Raw genomic sequence first — 6,846 nt, forward strand, 5'->3', positions numbered from 1 at the left:
TGAAGTTTTCCAGCACGGACGCGTTGCAGGGAGCCCGTTCCATCAGAGCAGCTCCCCGTGCTGCTGATCCCAAGGGAGAGGCACAGGGAATGTGAGATGGACTCCAGCTCTCCCTCGCGTGTCTGAACCAAATCCCGTTGAAGAGTTAAATATTCTGTCGGGGTGTCTGCATTTGGGGGGCTCAGACACCCCCGGCACTCCCGGAGTGCAATCCACAGATTCGCCAGGCTTGGCAGAGGAGCTCGGCACAAGCTGCGAGTCAAGCATGTGCTCCAATCTCATTGACTTTTTAAAAACAGTCTGAGAGCTGCTCGCAGCTGAATCGGAGCCTCGGTGCTGCCTCGCTGTCACCGGCTGGGGGTTATTTTTAGCTGCTCACACAGCACCAGGAAAGGGAAGGTTCCAGACAGGGTTTGGATGGGGCTGGAGGAGCTGAGCCAGCCTCACCTGCCCTGAGGGTGGGAGAGCATCGGGAAAACAGGGATTGGTGGGAATGCAGCAGGGTGTGAACGTGTGCTGCTGCTTCACGTGGGGAATGATGGAATCAGGGGCAGATTGCTGGATCAACAGCCTGCTCTGGCTGTTGACCCAGCTGGGCTGAGCTGCAGCGGGAGCAGCTCCCGGAGGAGTTGGTCCCTCACCCGTCACTGAGGGATGACATTTATTACACCCAGTAAAGCCCCCCCGTCTCCCACCACTGAGGAACGCCACTTAAACATCATGTTCGGGGAGCTTGAAGGAGATGGATTGTAATGTCATACTCCATAGTTTTTGACATGCTGGGGGAAAAAGAATGGGAGCGTTGTGGGATGTTATTGCTGCTTTTTGTTCTGAGAGCGGCTGGTGAGTTGTGAGAGCGCAGAGGTGGCCGCTCACCCTCTTCCCTTGCCCTGTTAGGGACAAAAAAACCCCAGATTTTCATCAGGTTTCCAGCTCTGGGTGTTATAAAAATCCACAGCATTCAGTCCCAAGGTCTGTATTTCATATTTCTGAGCCATTCTGGGTTCAGCCTGTGGGTTGCATTACAGGGAGCGACGCTGCTTCACCAGCCAGCAGCCTCCACTTCCAAATTGGAATATTCCCGCTCCTAATGGCACGAAAACGCCTGCAAATGGGTGCTTGTTCAACATAAAAATTACCAGCAATTTGAGGATAAGTTATGGAGGATGTAATGCCTTGTATTACAAGGAGTGTGGTTCAGGAAAATTGAAGTGTGAATTGGAATCTGAAGGGGCGGCTTTGTTCTCTGCCAGGAGTTCAGTCCTGACCAAGACCTGAGGAAAATCACTGCCCTTCCTTCCCCAGAGCCTTTTATCTGCTGGAAAAGCTGTTTGGGTCGTGGTGTTCCCTTTCCCACGCAGAAAAGAAATAGGGGTTGTTAACTGAGCAGGAGCTGGGGAGATTCTGATTTTGTGGAGTCCAGAAAAAAGGAAAAGTGAAAATATTCCTTTAGAAATCAACCCAAAATCTCGCCCTCAAAGTTTCTTCCAGTCTTAGGGGATGAACGAGGTGTTCTCAGGGTGCTGGGCTGGCCCTTCCTGAAATGCTGAAGCAAAGGGGGCCGGTGTTCCCTGACCCCACAGGCACGAATTTTTCCCATCAGTAAATGCTGGAGATCCTGGAGCTGGTGACACCTGCAGGCCCCTTTGTGGAGATCTGGAAAATTCCATAGAATTTCGTAACATTTGTAAAAACATTTGTCATAGAAGCCTTGTAGAGATTCTGCAAAAGATCAGAAACTGCAATATTGAGTAAAATTGCTCGAAACCAGGCTGAAAATGGGGAAATTCATGGAAGAGGCAGCTGGGACACTGGGGAGGGCTTTGGTTTGAGGGGAGGGAGGGGAAGGGTGGGTGAGTTTGGGTTCTCCAAGGTGTGCATGTGGCAGCGTGGGGATCTCAGTGCAGGGAATGCGGCTGGGAAACGAGGATCCTTTGGAATCCAGATCCCCCCGTGCGTGTTTGCAGCACGAGTTCCTCTGCAGAGCCAGCAGCTGTAAATCTGCCGGGTCTTTAACATGACAAAAGCAGCCCCAGCCTAAAATGCCCTTCTCCGTGAGAAGCAGCATGGAGCAGGATATGGAAAAGATTTCTCACAAAGTAGCTTGTGATTCAGATGGAAAATGTCAGGTTTTGAAAATTATTAATCTTTGTGCTGCACAAAACTGTCAGCTGTAGGGGCGTTCGGTGTGGGAGGTTCCTGCGGGAGAGCATTTCCAAATGGGGGCTTTTTTGGGGCTGTTTTTGCTCCCGATCGGGACAGCAGCAGAAGTGACAGGGAAGGGAGGTGAGGTGGTGACAGCAGAGTCAGGGGAGTGTCACCACCCCGGGCTCTGATTCACTGGGAGGGAAATGGAGCGGGGGGGATAACGGGGAATGAGTTAAGAGACGGGTAAACAACTGCCTGGGGGATGGTTCTGGGCAGATCCCTCACAGAAATGGGATTGGGGTTGGGGGATGCTTCCCCAGCCCTGAGCTGGGCACGTCCCAGGCGGGTCTGTCCTGCTCACCCCGGCAGGGTCTGGAGGGGCTCAGCACCCTCTGGGCTGGCTTCAGCCAGGAAAAAAGGGGGAAAAGTTCCAGGAAAGGCCCGTGGGAGGAAGCCCTGACTGTGAGGGTGTCCCAGGGAGATCGGGAGCAGGCAGCGAGGTTTTCTCTCCCTTCCAAACCAGGGGCAGCTCTTGGGGATGGTGGGGTCGGCTTGGCTTGGCTTTGCTGTCCCGTTTCATGTGGGACATCTTTGCTTTCGTTGCTTTATCCAAAGTTACTTGATTGGAAAGGGAAGAGTGAAAGAAGAATTGCAAAATATTCCCTTATCCAAACAATTAACACCACAGAAGTCTGATCATGTCCTAGTGCAGAAAACAGCTGCTGGGAGCTCCAGTAACAGAAACAAATCCAAATGCCTCACAGGTCTGGACCAATATTACAGTGCCGGGATGCTTCACTGGTTAATTTTAACTGCATGGAGGCCATGTTTTGGGAGCTATTTGCAGCTGAATACCCTGAAAAAGCACAAAATGAGCAGCCAGAGCAGGCTGGTCCCTGCGTGTGGAACCCAAAACCGCTCCAGTGCCCAGAGCACAGCTCCCCCTCCTTGGTTTGCCGTGTTCAGCTGCTGCAGTCACGATGTCAAAATATTCCTTAAGTGCCACTTGTTGCTCTGATGGAGTTTACAGAGAGATCTAAAAATCTGGAGCTCACCCTCTCTGCATGTGTAGAGAACATCAATTAATTGGATCTTTCCTGTAGTAAGGGACACTGGGTACTTCAAAAGCTGGACAGAAATCCCAAATTGGTTTTGTAAGAAAAAACATTATAAAATTTTACATCCCAAACTGCGTTGTTTAACTGCAGATAAAGTTTGTTTCCCCAATCACAATGAAATAAAATTACAGAATATGAAGATCCATCATTAAATTTAATTTGTGCAAAGTGCAGCAAGGACTGGAAATGCCTGAAAAAACAGCTAATACGTGATATTACAGGAATTTGGGGAATCTGGTATTCTTCACCTCTAAACTCATATTTGAATTGGGCACTGTATGTTGGAATTACGTCTATTAATACTTAATGGTCCCAATTTTCTCAGCAAGTCGGAGTTACCTGAAGGAGCAGAAAGAGCTGCAGCACTCCTCAGTCCAGTTTTAATGAGCTCATCAGGGATTTAAGGCTCAGTTGTTGAGAATTGCACTGTGATGTCTTACTCGGCCACTGAGTGTCCCTAAATTGTAATTTCATCATTTACTATCGCTGTGGTCTCAAGCTCTCAGCATTGGAATAAAGGCCCCGTTTCTGGAGCTTGGTTTCTCACTCAGCCTGCATGAAATGAAGCTGAGTTTCTCTCTGAGCTCCTGTTGTGGGGTTTTTTTTCCAAATGAGCATTTCCATATCGTTGTCTCAGTAATTAAGGTTAACTGAACCCACGTCTCATCAGAGACACAGCTCTGGGAGCAAGGCAGGAATCCACATGAGCAGGTGAAACATGACATTTTTAGTAGGAGAGGAGTTAATCTGGGGAGTCCCCTCCTTCCCTCGTTCCTCCATTTCTCCTGGAAGCTGCGGTTGTCCGCGCTGGGCAGGGGGCTGTGGTTTGATTTCAGCCTGGGAGGACGCTCGGGGTGAACTCTGTGCTCTGCAGGCACTCTGCTGGGCAATAAATGGGATTTTTGATAGTTCTGGACAGAAATGCTCCATTCAGGGCTCCTGGGGAGGAATTGTTGGGTCATTCATTGAGCGGCAGAGCAGTGTCCCCAGGAGAAGGGGCAGGGCAGGGACGTCACTGGTGTCACTTTGGACACTGTGGGGCTGTGCTGGAGCTGCTGGGTGGTCCCTGAGGGATGGAGCCTCCTCTTGCCTCTGTTTCTGCTTCTGGATCTCCCCTGGCATCGATCACAGCCCCTGATCCATCCAGGACAGCCCCTGGCTCTCATTTCCTTGGTACCTTTATACATAAATCTAAAATAATCCCAGGAGGGCAGTGATTCACGGCTCATTCCCCATTCCCCATGTGTGGAACCGGCTCTGGCTAAAAACAGGGATCTGTGGGAGGGGAAGTTCCTTTTGTGCTGGGAATTGTCCTGGTGCAATCGGAAAGTGGCGATTCCAGCCCCCCAGTCCCCGTTTTCCAGGCTGTAATTCCCTCCTGGCAGGGGCTGATGGTGGAGTTTGATGCTCAGCAAGGTCACTGTGCTCGGGAGAAGTTTGAGACTCCTCACACACCCCGTGCTGGGGGATTTTTAGTTACAGATCCATCTGTTTGGGATGCTGGAGAATCCTTTTCCTTTTAAAGATTTATATTGCTTGCATGCTGCTCAAAGAAAAAAAAATCTAGATTGTTAAATAAATGTATGAACGGGTAAAAGATTCTTCAAGTTCGTAACCCCCTTAATATTTAATAAATGCAATATATCATTTTTATAAATATGTATAGCTCAGATATAAATAAATTTAGGATCCAGAAGGGATTACAGTGGGATGCACATTCATCTCTGTGGCACAGGAAGGGCCAGGAATGTTTTATCAACAAATTAATCCTCGCTGGGGAAAATAAATGCCCTCCCCTGCTGCAGCCTGGGACGGGGTGGTTGGTGGAAATTCCTTTAATGAATTCCATGGGACTGGAAGTGCAGCCCTGCATGGAGCTCCAGAGTAATTCTGGCAGAGTCAGAGGAGAACGAAGGCTGGAATTTGTGGGTAAAGGTGGGATAATTTAAACTTCCCTCTATTTTACAGGAATAAAGGTGTGAGTGAGTGGTGCCTCTGCCAGGGGCACAGGGATTGAGCAAGGACTTGGGAGCTTTGGGAGAGGAGACTGGAAAGAAGGAGAAGGGAGGACTGGGAAAATGGCCTCACTCAGGGGCAGAAAAGCCTTTCCAGAGGAGCAGTTCTGTGTGTGCCAGAGCAGCCACAGCCCCGTTCCGGTGACACCCGGGGCCTCTGTTGGTGCCACTCTCAGGCGGGCTCTGTGTGGGGAGCGATTTGGGTGACAACGTTGGTGCTGCTGGTGGTGAGAAGCTGCGGCGAAAAGGGGCTGTGGGGGAAAAAAGTGCCAGAAATGGGAGTCCTGGGGGGACAGAGCTTTTCTGCTCCATGAGGGACCCTGGGTGTGCTCCTGGTGCGGAGAGGAGGAGCTGGCCAAGCCTTGGCTTCCCCTCCAGGGACAGAGGAGAGTCCAGGCTGTGGCAGGGGCTGCTCCCAGCTCGTCTGTCCCTCTCAGACAGCCCCAGCCCTGATTCCAGGCAGTGTTTGTCCCCTTCCCTTCCCCACAGTCACTTCCAGGCTGGCTCTTGAGCCACAGGGAATGGAGGGAATGTTCCCAGGTGTGCTCAATCCATGGTCCCAGCTGGAGGAGCCCAGGTGCAGAGGTGGAGGTCTCGAGTGGCAGCCCCAGTGGGTGTCTCACCCTGTGCACTCGGCAGGAGAAATGAGATTTTTAACACCCAGATAAGCGGGGTTCGTTTGCGCCTGAAGATTCCCAGCACGCTGCTTGCGCCTGATGATATCCCAGATTTATTTCCACAACTTATTGCACATTCATTTTTTGGAGTTTCCATTGCGAAAAATTGCTGGGAGGGATGGATTTTGTCTTCCTCAGCTGGCAGAACAATTTTCCACCTGTCGCCCAAATATTTGATGGGAAGGATTATGGCAGAGCCGCTGGAAGTTTATACTTTATATCCATGGGAAGTGGGAGGGTCTGGAGAAGTTAATGCAGATATTGGGCTGGATTGCCGAGGTGGAGCTGCAGCACTTGTGAGTCCCAGCGTGGGCTGGGAACTGGGGAGAGACTGACGGAAGCACAGGAATGAGCTGGGCTGGGTGCTGGGGTTTTACAGAATCCCTGGCTCCCCACCAGGGCTCCATGGACGTGCTGGGTTTATTGGGAGTTCATTGATTTACTGAGGGTTCATTGATTTCTTACGGGGTTCATGGGTTTATTGAATGTTCATTGGTTTATTGAGGGTTCACCGATTTACTGAGGGTTCGTTGGTTTATTGAGGGTTCATTGATTAATTGAGGGTTCATTAATTTATTGAGGGTTTATTGATTAATTGAGGGTTCATTAAGTTATTGAGGGTTTATTGATTAATTGAGGTGTTCATTGGTTTATTGAGGGTTCACTGATTCATTGAGGGGTTCATTGGTTGTTGATAGTTCATTGATTAATTGAGGGCTTTTTGATTAATTGAGGGCCTCATTGGTTTATTGAGGAGTTCATTGGTTTATTGAGGGTTCACTGATATATTGAGGGTTTATTGATTTATTATGGGGTTCATTGATTTATTGAGGGTTCACTGACTTACTGAGAGTTCACTGATTTATTGAAGGATTCACTGATATATTG

This window comes from Corvus brachyrhynchos, unplaced genomic scaffold (genome assembly GCF_000691975.1).
Source record: "Corvus brachyrhynchos isolate BGI_N302 unplaced genomic scaffold, ASM69197v1 scaffold150, whole genome shotgun sequence".
NCBI lineage: Eukaryota > Metazoa > Chordata > Aves > Passeriformes > Corvidae > Corvus > Corvus brachyrhynchos.